Source organism: Orbicella faveolata, unplaced genomic scaffold (assembly GCF_042242905.1).
Source record: "Orbicella faveolata isolate gen_17 unplaced genomic scaffold, um_ofav_v1 contig_27, whole genome shotgun sequence".
In the NCBI taxonomy this organism is placed as follows: Eukaryota; Metazoa; Cnidaria; class Anthozoa; order Scleractinia; family Merulinidae; genus Orbicella; species Orbicella faveolata.
Window position 1 is genome coordinate 9,419,512 of NW_028301555.1, and position 11,100 is coordinate 9,430,611.

At 38.7% G+C, this 11,100-nt stretch overlaps 1 protein-coding gene and 1 long non-coding RNA gene across 5 annotated transcripts in view; one reads left to right on the forward strand and one right to left on the reverse strand.

Annotated features, from left to right (window-relative positions):
• The window catches only part of LOC110067323 (uncharacterized), a 156,022-nt gene extending 154,068 nt beyond the window's left edge, over window positions 1–1,954 (forward strand). For 2 of the 3 annotated variants that reach the window (XM_089297012.1, XM_089297011.1), the window contains one exon: window positions 470–1,954. The gene's annotated coding sequence lies outside the window, so the exon portion shown is untranslated. The remainder of the gene's footprint in view (window positions 1–469) is intronic. The other variant, XM_089297010.1, reaches the window with a different exon arrangement.
• On the reverse strand, window positions 1,881–11,100 carry LOC149107499 (uncharacterized). Of its 2 annotated transcripts, XR_016209517.1 has the most exons (5): window positions 11,019–11,100; window positions 10,827–10,905; window positions 10,389–10,450; window positions 8,817–8,938; window positions 1,881–3,076 (listed from the first exon to the last, which is right to left on the reverse strand). It is a non-coding gene; the product is annotated as an uncharacterized LOC149107499 (long non-coding RNA). The 2 variants fall into 2 exon arrangements; XR_016209516.1 differs by lacking the exon at window positions 10,389–10,450.

Below are 11,100 nucleotides of genomic sequence, written 5' to 3' on the forward strand. Positions count from 1 at the left end.
TTTTAGGTACCGAACTAGACAGATTTTAAACGGTTGAAACCTTTTGTTGCACATTTGGCCGTTAACTTGATTAGACGTCAACAGTTCTTTTTCAAACGTGAAGATGAAAGCAAATTCCGCTACTTCCGCTATTTGAATCGTGCCGGTACAGGGACAGCTACATGCAGATTTACATGTGAAAGAAAATACTCTTTCTGAGAAATCGCGCAATGAGAGTATGGAAGTTCAAGTGAAAAAACGTGTCTCGCTATAGTTGGTTTTGATTGTGCCGGTTTTGGTACATTAAGTACAAGTGCATGTAAAATTCGGAGATATGGTTTAAGTTTAAGTCATCGAAGGTATGGTATAAGTCTAAGTAGCTTCTAACTAAGTTGTTACGAGCATGTTCTTTTGGAATAATATTGAATTCTAAGTATCTTAATTGGTGGGCAATATTTGTATGTTTTAAGTCACATTCTCTTTTATTTCAGATGCCTTTGAAATGACCAATGTGGGGAAAGGCGAAAGACAAAAGACAATCTTGCAAATGCCCTGAAAAAAATGAGTACCAGACAGGAAAATTCTCAACCTTGGAAGGAAAGCAAAAATTGATGAGGAAAACAGCCACCTCCCCGCCAGCCACCAATTTTTAGCATTTCTTTTATATTTATAGCGAGAGTTTTGAGCTCTCGTCCTTGTGGTACAACTTTGCATGCACGCATGCGCGTTTGGTATCATATTTTATAATAAATTTTTTTTTTAAGTCTTTTGGCGGGAAACGTTTGTATATGTAAAGTTCACTTGCGACCTCTTATTTCAGATGCCTTGCTTTGGGGAAAGGCGAAAGACAAAAGACAATCTTGCAAATGCCCTGAAAAAAATGAGTACCAGACAGGAAAATTCTCAACCTTGGAAGGAAAGCAAAAATTGATGAGGAAAACAGCCACCAATAATTAGCATTTCTTTTATATTTATAGCGAGAGTTTTGAGCTCTCGTCCTTGTGGTACAACTTTGCATGCACGCATGCGCGTTTGGTATCATATTTTATAATAAAATTTTTTTCTAAGTCTTTTGGCGGGAAAGGTTTGTATATGTAAAGTTCACTTGCGACCTCTTATTTCAGATGCCTTGAAAATGACAAGTTTTAAGAAGTGGCCAAAGAAAAATTGTCAACCTTGGATGGAAGGCAAAAATTGATGTGGAACACCGCCACCTCCCCGCCACCACCACTAACTAGCATTTTTTTTATACTTATAGCAAGAGTTTGGTGCACCCATCCTTGTGGTACAGTAGCCTCTAATACGCATGCGTACTAGGGGAGTGTCCCAGTTACAAGAAACCTAATGTACTGTACGTCGTGACTGTAAGTAACTGATAATTTCGTGTCGGTTTGAGCCGAAGTTCAAACTTCGGGTTTCCCGACACGGAGACATCAGTTACTTGTAAGTCGTGACTGTAAGTAGCCGATAACTTCGTGTTGGGGAATCCGAAGTTTTTTCGGGTTACCCGACACGAAGTTATAGTTACCTACAGTCACGACTTACAAGTAACTGATACCTCCGTGTCGGGAAACCCGAAGTTAGAACTTCGTTTTAAAGCGACACGAAGTTATCAGTTACCTACAGTCACGACGTACAGTAAATTAGGTTTCTTGTAACTGGGACACTCACCTAGTACACATGCGTATTAGAGGCTACTGTACCACAAGGATGGGTGCACCAAACTCTTGCCATAAGTATAAAAGAAATGCTAGTTAGTGGTGGTGGCGGGGAGATGGCGGTGTTCCACATCAATTTTTGCCTTCCTTCCAAGATTGAAAATTTTTTTGTCTGGTACTCGTCATTTGTACGGCATCTGCAAAAGAGCCTTGTAAGCATGGTTTTCCGTAAACTGACACAAGTTTGTAACATGATCAATTTATTTTGTAATACTACAGCAGACAAAAACCAATAAAGATTAATATTACAGTACAAATCTTTCGCGTTCAATAAACAACAGTGTACACGTACATGCTAAGTCCCTAACTCTTCGTCTTCTTACCTCCGCCATATTCTGAAGGTGTCATGATCATAATAAAACCTTCATTTACGAACCCTGTGTTATTTTCCTCTAATAGCTACAACTTTCTTGAGTTACCGCGATAATCACAATATGTGGAACTAGATTATGAACTAATGACCCGCGACAGAGTTATATTACTAAACCTTTGAGAAAAATAAAACAATTACATACCGCTGCTGTTTTCCTTCGACAACTACAAAGTTTACGAATAATTAATAGACTTGAAGAAGATTTAAAAATTCTTTCAACATATAACTGCCACTAAGTCTAAATAAACTTAGAAACTTCTATTCGCGATTTGCTGCAAAAAGTAAGTACGAAAGATTGAAGGGTTTTCAGCTAGCCGCGCTGTACGTAAACAACAACAGTAACATGTAAATTATAATGATCACAGAATGACATTCGATAAAATTACCATTTGCATTGTTTTTAGAATAAACAATTTGAATGACTATGAACTTCGCGGATATTCCAGATCGTAAACATTAACTTTTGGTGAGAAAATGCGTCATCCTTTTCATTGCCGCGGCTAACAAACCAGATAAATTCATCGGCACAGGAGCAATTTTTGTCCCTACTCGATTGGGAATAGTGAAGTAAAGAAAATTGAAATTTTCTTTTTTTCTTTCACAAGGAGCCATTGAAACTTACACCGCAGGAAAAAAAATATTCGACACTAATTTTATCCAGCGAGTTTTCACCAGGCTAAAATGAAAGCCTATTTTTTTTTCTTTGAGATAGCCAGCCGGGTTTTTGCCCTTACGGTTTTCAAGTTTCCTTCTTTTGGTAGGTAATTCGACTATAGTGTCATGACTCCACAAAAATACTGTTTGCCACACAGTCCGATTCCAAAAACTATTTCTTAGAAGTAAGAGATATCTAACCTGTCACCGGTAATACACTATTCGGTAGACATATAAAACCTATCGGCTAGTCACTCTCAGGCATCACCATGGTGTATGATCAATTCATCTTGAGGTTATTAACAGTCTACCCAGGCCTCAGCTGCTCTTCGTGACTGAAAAAGCGTCCTAACTGGAATAAATAAAAACAATTTCTCAGAATTCAGTTACAGCAATATTGCCTATCACTATTTTACGAATAATTTGTCGTTTCATTACGAACAAACAGAAGATGACACATAAAAGGGACTGTGTCACAGTTGAGTTTGGTCTATATTTTTTAGTTTAGCCAATTACTCGCTATGAAACACTATAGATCTAAACGCTATAGATCTAACTGACAAAACCATAGCTTCATTACAAACAAATTCCTGGGCGTTATAATTCAAGGTGACAAACAAATGAGATTAAGTTTAAAAACTGTTCATGTCTAACAGTTTTTCAAAAACCCATATCGCAATCCGTTTCAATATAGGTTTTTGAAAACTTGAGAAATTTTCTTTCGAAGGCACAATTCCATAGGCCTTAAAAACAGCGTTCTTATATTTTATTATATCTCTCAGTTAGTACGCGCGCTGTGATTGGTCAATTTAGCGGGCCGTATTCTCCTGTACGGCCCGCTAAAATTTAAAGCTGTTTTTGTTGCCAAAATGTTTCGTGATTTATCGCCAAGTGTTCTTAATTTTTTTGTCTAGTAAAAGTTTAAAACTTTCTTTTACTTCCAAAAATGTGTATTAAAACCTGCTAACGACTTAAGAGTCACTTAACAATGATTTCAAATTGAGTCGTTTTGCTCTCCAGGTGCGTCAGAATTTGAAGCCGTTCCGGCGTGAATAGAAATCGTTCCCGAGCCCGTCAGACACACAGTAGAGATATAATAAACAATCAGATGTTTACTGCGTGGTGTAGTGGAGATCACTGTCGCTTTTCAATCCGAAATTCAAGACGGTCACAGGTTCAAATACAGCTCGGATCGTTATTTTTTCCTTTTTCTTTCCTTTTTATATTTTTATTTATTTCTTTTTTTCAATGGACGCGCTTGTTTACTGTTTGTACCCTTTCAAAATTGAGATAGAATTAAAAAAAAAAATCATAAAAATAAACAAACAAAGAGGAACTGTCCGTGGTTGATTAGTAATTTCTCGAACTGACTACAAGTCAACTCAGTCAGGGCGGTAAATCAGCATTGAGATGAAGGTATGAATAATTCCACCGGATTAAATTTATAATTATTTGACAGCAGCTAGGCAAGGTTACCAAAATATCCTCGTTGGACGATTATTATTTTTTGTGTTCACAGTAGGAGCCATAGTTCTTAAATTATTTCAAAACGTTTATAACATTCTCCAAGGGCAATCGCCTTTGCTTTGTCACGTGACCACAAGTGACCAAGGCCCTATAGAACAATGAAGGCACGAGCAAAGAAAATTTACATTTTGATCAACCGAAACAAACGAATAATTTTCCTCTCTTACTCTCGCAACATTTTCGCAACGAAATATAAAACACTTTCTCCGTGTTTCTATCAAATTACAGAAACACTTGTGAAAGTTTGACGAACACGAAAAAGACGTGGAAACATTCGCTTAATTTGAGTCTCCAGAAATTGCTAGGGGTCTTCATGTAAGTCCCAATCCCTCTCCTCTATCTTCCCAGTGTCACAGACCCCTTGATCAAACAAAAAACAACATTAGTTTTAAAGGTCAAACTGATTCATCTGCCCAATATATCAAGTTAAATTGAAGCACACAAGTTTGGACCTAAAAAAACATAGCTAACTGGTTCAGCCAATTCCCATTTAACAATTATAATATTATTACCCTGGGAACTCAATGTTTGTTTTAGTATTGTCTCATAACCCCTAGGCTCGATTACCAGCCGCTGTTCGGGAAAAGAGCCCGCGCTCCTCCCCCGAACTCCTAAAAATGACTTAGCCGTTTTTGACTTAGATGCAGTGGTGATCTTATGTGTCGAAAGAGGGATACAGATTCATGGTGTTCGACCATTAAATAATTTGACAGCTGGCGATGTACATCGGACGTTATGTAAACAAAAGCAAACTTCTTCTTTATCTGCGACGTATGGTGAGAGATTGACTAGAAACACGTCAAATCGGCTTTGGACCTGCCTTTTACAGCAAATGAGGTTAGAAGATTTCGAAATTATCAGCTCTGTGTCTATTTCAACTTAACATAGGTCAAGTCATGAGGCGCATGCTAAAATACACGTCTAACCCGTAAATTGAAATTTGACGAGGGAATGGTCAAATATTTTCCATTTTTAGCGTACTTTGAAAAGCTCTCGCGTCGCTCACAATCATTTGCCCAAAGAAATTTTTACAGGAATCTGTATACCATCCTTCTGCGATTCAACCACCAGAAGCTTGATCCATTTGAAGGTTTCGCACATGGTGAAAATTAATTATATTCACGAAGTACTTTTAAGTGAATGAAATACATGTCTTCGAAATTAAATTATTTTGCACCCAAAAAGACAACGCAACATTCCCAAAAATCAACCCAGTACACATTAAAACATTGCACAAAAATATTTGAGTGTTTTAAAGACGGAAGAATGACGTGGTTTTGCATGCGAGGCTCTCAAACTTGCTTAATAAAATGGTGCGTCAAATGACGATTTTAACGGAATTTGGTTATTTGCCTATTTCTTTGAAATAAAAGGATATTTTGCCAAAAAAACTATCCAGTAGTTTTTGTCATGCCCTAGCCTATCTACCATGAAAATATGAGCGAAATCGAATTTTCGACCCTTGCCGAGTTATTTTCCATTTCTATGGACAGGGACTCTTAAAACACTTCTTGGCTTCTCCACTGGTTAAAACTGATTCCATGTTGCCATGTGCTTGTTCAGTAAAAGATCACAGAAGACATCAAAATGTGGTAAGAATATCAGTGATTCACTCAACTATCGTCCCATACACCGTATATTTTTTACCGCACTTTGACCTCATCTGCGATCTACTACTAAACAGATGCACAGCAACATGGAATCTATTTGTTAACCTATTGAGCCCCAATTACGCATATATGCGTAACTAGGGTAACTAAAAGATAATAAGGCTGCGGTACATTCTGTTGGGAGTGACATATTTTACACAGTGATTCTGTACTGATACGCATTAAATGTCTCATGTATGTTGCCAAATGTGTCGAGGACGCGTCCATCGCGATGTGCGAAGATGATAAAGCTTTAGCTTAAATTCATGTTTGGATGAAAAGGAATAGATTGCAGCATATAGGACAGCAGCGTGTTCTACGGGTTTCGTTTGTTTTAATATTCTACAAGCTTTAGTAACGACGGTTTCTCTTCATTTAAGAATTCGGCCAAGGAGGTGAGACTGCTAAGAAATGACATACTAAGTTTAAAATTAAGATGTCACAATTAATCGTCCAGATTTACAAACTTTCACATACTGCATTAAGAACAAAAGCAAGAGTTGTGAAAGCCGGGCACAATCTCCTTCACATCGTTTTACAGGCAAATCAAAGCAAAACATAACCACTAATCTTTCTCACTGGAATCCGCGCGAAAAGGGCGACGGCTCGGTCAAGCCGTAGACGTCCTCGTGTTGTTCGTGGCGCAACGCGGCACTCTGGTAAAAAGTGGCGCAGTGCACTCTGGTTAAATGCAATGAATTCTGGTAAAAAGTGATGAATTTGAGAATTCGTACCCCCTTCTATACATTCTTCTTAAATCCTGATTATGTTGCTGCTCGCTCGCTACGCTCGCTCCGCAGCAATTAACGGTCGTGCTCTTTGTATCACTTGTGACATCATCAATTTAAATGTCATCAGATATTCTTGATAAGCAGATAGTAGACTAGGCTAGGCCTTTCCGAACAATGGTCAGGTTGAGATATCGACGACATTCTGACGTCACAAATCGAAAAACAACGTTTACCTTTATAAGTTAATAAAGATGGTGAATTTTTTTTTTTTTTTTTTTTTTAAATTCACCATCTTTATTAACTTATCACTACTCACGATGAATTCGATAGCGTCGATCCTAGCAGTATGCAGGACACCTGTCATATATGAACTCAGTTAAATGACCTTGCTCTCCATGAGTTCTTGTAGCTCAGTGGATAGAGCGCCCGCCCAGTGTTCAGGAGGTCATGGGTTCGATTCCTGTCGGGGACTCAGAATTTTTCTTTGTCCCACGCTCGTGTCATGTTGATTAATTCACCTTCACAACGTTTAACTTATCAGTTTTGGTGCAAAAACGGTGGTAAGATGGCCCACTACGCCTATGATTGATCAAGGTCCATTTCTAGGCTTCGCCCGTAGTTAACATCCAGCTTTTCACGGCAGCCAGAAAGAACATGCAACGTAAAAGGTAGCCAGAGTAAAAGGGCCGAGAAAAAAAGAAAGGAAAGGGGCAACAAACAAAATTGAGAACGGTTAATGGACAAAAAAAGTCCAAATTTTGGCTTATGCGCATGCCCCGAATTGAAATATTGCTCAATTTTGTACCTAATCCTCGAAAAAACTCTCCTTTTGGTAAGAAAAAAAGCTTTCTTAGCAAAACTTATTAGGCTTATTTAGCGCCATGGCAGCCAAAAAACCTGACTAAATGGTTAAAAACGGTATTTCTGGCGAAAGTCTGGTATCAAAGGGTTAAATTGGCAATTTTAAAGAACAGGATTTCTCTTAATTTTCAGATAGACCACGTTCAGACCTTATGAAAAAAATATAAAAAAAAATTAATTGGAAAAAATTGATTCTTTGACACAAAGTCATTATTAAGCTCTAACTGACAGCAGTGTCACCAGAATCATCAAGTTGTCACACAGTTGTCGCCAGAAGCAGGGGTGTCTGGAAAATACGAATAGCGAATAGCGAATAGCGAATAGTCACGAATAGCGAACAGCGAATAGTCCCGAATAACGAATAGCGAATAGTACGAATAGTGCGAATAGTCTCGAATAGTGCGAATAGTGGCGAACAATCTCGAATAGTGACGAACAGTGGCAAATAGTGGCAAATCGTAGCAAATAGGGTACCCAGTATCTCGCAGTAAACCTTGCAGCAACGTAGGATGGGATTTTCCCACTAAAAAGCACAGACGCTTAACAGGACAAAAGGTGTTTCTAAACGTGATTTCTTCTGTTTCAACCACTGCAAAAGCATAATTACGTCTATATCAGGTTATCCTTGTGTTTTCTGTTTCTTAATGTCGGTGATGGACAGCCCTAGCCTGAGTCCGGAGAAGAAAAGGTAATAAATTCACAGAAATTCTGTTGCTTATTTGGATAATTAATTAACGCAGGATATTAGATCTAACGCGGTGACTATTGACGACTATTTGTCACTATTCGCCACTTTTCGCAACTGTTCGCCACTATTCGTACTATTCGAGACTATTCGCACTATTCGGGACTATTTGCTATTTGCTATTCATGACTATTCGCTATTCGCAATTCGGGTTTTCCAGACACCCCCTGAAGCAGTGACGAGGACACAAGCACAACGTGTTTGTTGTTGAGATATTTTTAGTTTTGTACTGGATCTTCTGCCTGCAGTTTGAGTAGCTGTGCATTTGGAAAGTTTTAGCTGATATTTTTCATGCCATCAAAGTGTATTTCCAGGGCTGTGCTCTAGAAGCGGCCGGGTGCCACAGGTGACGAGCCTCTGCCTTTGGGTGACTGGAAGAACTTACTTTTTTCATATAAGCTGAGGTGCTGGGCACCTTTAGGCTCCTAGTAATTTTTCTTGGACCACAGCACTGACTTAAAATAAATCTATACAGAATTGGGGTTAAGCTTATTCCTATTGCTAAAATTAAAACATCTACTAAAGTTTATTTGTATCATAGTAAACTTAATCAAGGTGCTTAATGATTGGAGAACTTACCACTTCTTCACTAAAAGTCTGCTTTCCTAGCTGGTTCTACAACTACATGTAAGCCAAGCTTGTGTTGTATTGCTTCAGGAGAAAATGGCGTTTGGATGTTTAGACAAACAAAGTCCTAAAACCTAAGGAGGGAGATAACACGTACAAGGGTGAAGTTACTGAAAACAAGAAGAAGCTTTTGGCTCCTGCCATTTTGAATTCTTCCACAGTTTAGAGTAGTCTGCATGTAGCTGTACCAACCCTTGTAGGGTAATTTTGATCGAACGTTGATCACTGATATCCTTTGACACTCAGCAAATGACATCTGCAGATTGCAGACTGTAGACAGCAGACTGCAGACTGGAGATTTTTAACCCAATTTTGTACTTCCATTTCTGTTACCGAAAGCTACAGTGTAACTGTAAACAAGCTAACCTGAGCACTATTCAGGCTAAACTGAGTGCTATTTAGGCCTAAGTGTAGTCTGCAACTGGGGTCTACAAATATAATACACTGGTTGACACTCTACTGTGGGTGCCTTTGGTACACATGATCATGGTGTATGACATTTGCAGACTGCAGACTGCAGAATTTTTAACAAATGCAGCTATCAGTGTTATGCAAGAGGGGGGACCAAGGGACAAGGTGGGCACTTTGAACGTCTGTGCGCACCCCACGTGGGGAATTTTAGCAAACTTTGAACATAAATGTTGGCCCCGGGATCGGGAAGTTTGAACAATGCCAAAAAATGCTGGCCCCAGGGTCGGGAAGTTTGAACAACGTTAAAACAACGAAAAGCGACCAGGGTTTTTAATGCGGGGAGCTTGGATACGAGTGTTCCACCGTCTTGAAAGTACCTAGAATTCCCAGGAGTTCGAGCATGTTTTCCACGCTTTCCAGTTGCAATAAACTGGAGGAACGAAAGGTAAGATAAATCTTTTTAAATTCATTGAAGAATACTGCACTTTGTTGAAACTACAGCTAGAGGGCCAATAATGACTTGAAGAAAGAACCAAGATAAACTTTAACATTCATAATTGAAATTTTTAGATTCTATGAAAAACTAGAATAACTGTACATGTTGACCCTAGAATAGTGAGTGGTAATATTTTGGGGTTTGCGAATTCATCAGCTGAGTGCAAATTATTAGAGAAAACAAAGTCAAATTGAAGCTTGTTTTCGCAGCTTCATAAGTATATAAATTTCATATATAAAGAGAGCAGAGCCTCCCCACTGCCTTTCACTGGAGCAGCATGATCAATGAAAAAGTCTTGTCAAATGCAAGCACATATTCTTTACTTCAGATGGCTTGAAATTCTCGGTCTGGTAGGTAACTTCGAACTCAAAACCTTTTCCCAAGCTGAGGAACTTTGAATTGAAATCTTATCCCAAGGGTTAGGAAGTTTGATTCCAAATTTTTGTTTCGATCAAAGTCCCCACCCTATCCCGTGGTTCCCCCCCCCCCCCCACCCCCTCAGGCATAACATTGATAGCTGCATAATACAACTATGTTATGTTGCATTCCCCTTTCCATTTTTGAAAGCAAACTGTAAACACTGTAAACAGGCTAATGTGAGAACTATTCAGGCTAACCTGACTGATTTCAGACTAACAGGAGTGCCAGTTAGCTTTAAATGTAGTCTGCAGTCTGCAGTCTGCAAATCAAATACACCAACATCATCCAAACAAGAACCTCTTGTGCTTCCCTTTATAAATTATCTAAGAACAAAGAATCCGTACAAAATACGGCCTGTAGCAGATCCAAACAGAGAAACAAGTGACGATTCTGATTTTAAAAGTCAAATATTACAGCTTTATTAGGTAACTTAAAAGTTACCTAATCAGCTTGAGTTAAACAGACTCATCTCTAATGGGGACATCTCAACAAATACTGTGCTTAAGGTTTGTTGGTTTATTTATCCCTGATAACGCAGAATATCTCTGATAGGCACAAATGTCACGTTCATGTCCTGTCTTATTACCTAGTCTGGTAGCTCTCAGTTAAATATTTAAGGTAGTTAAAAAGCTTACCTTATGCGTCCATTCCTCCGGAGGTCTTCAAACACAACATCTCCTCATTCAACAATATGGCTTCCACATGCAAAAAAACCTGAAAAAGTAAAGAAATTTAGCTTATGCCTCAGATCAGGTAACATCAACCCACTGATACAAGTCTTCGGACAAACCCTTGAAATTACGTTAACACAATTTTCCACTATTTACCTTTCACAAGTGCAAGATGGCGGAGACGAACTGCGCTCGCAAAGATCAGAGGGAAAAAGCGGTTGGCAGACGGGAGGAGAGG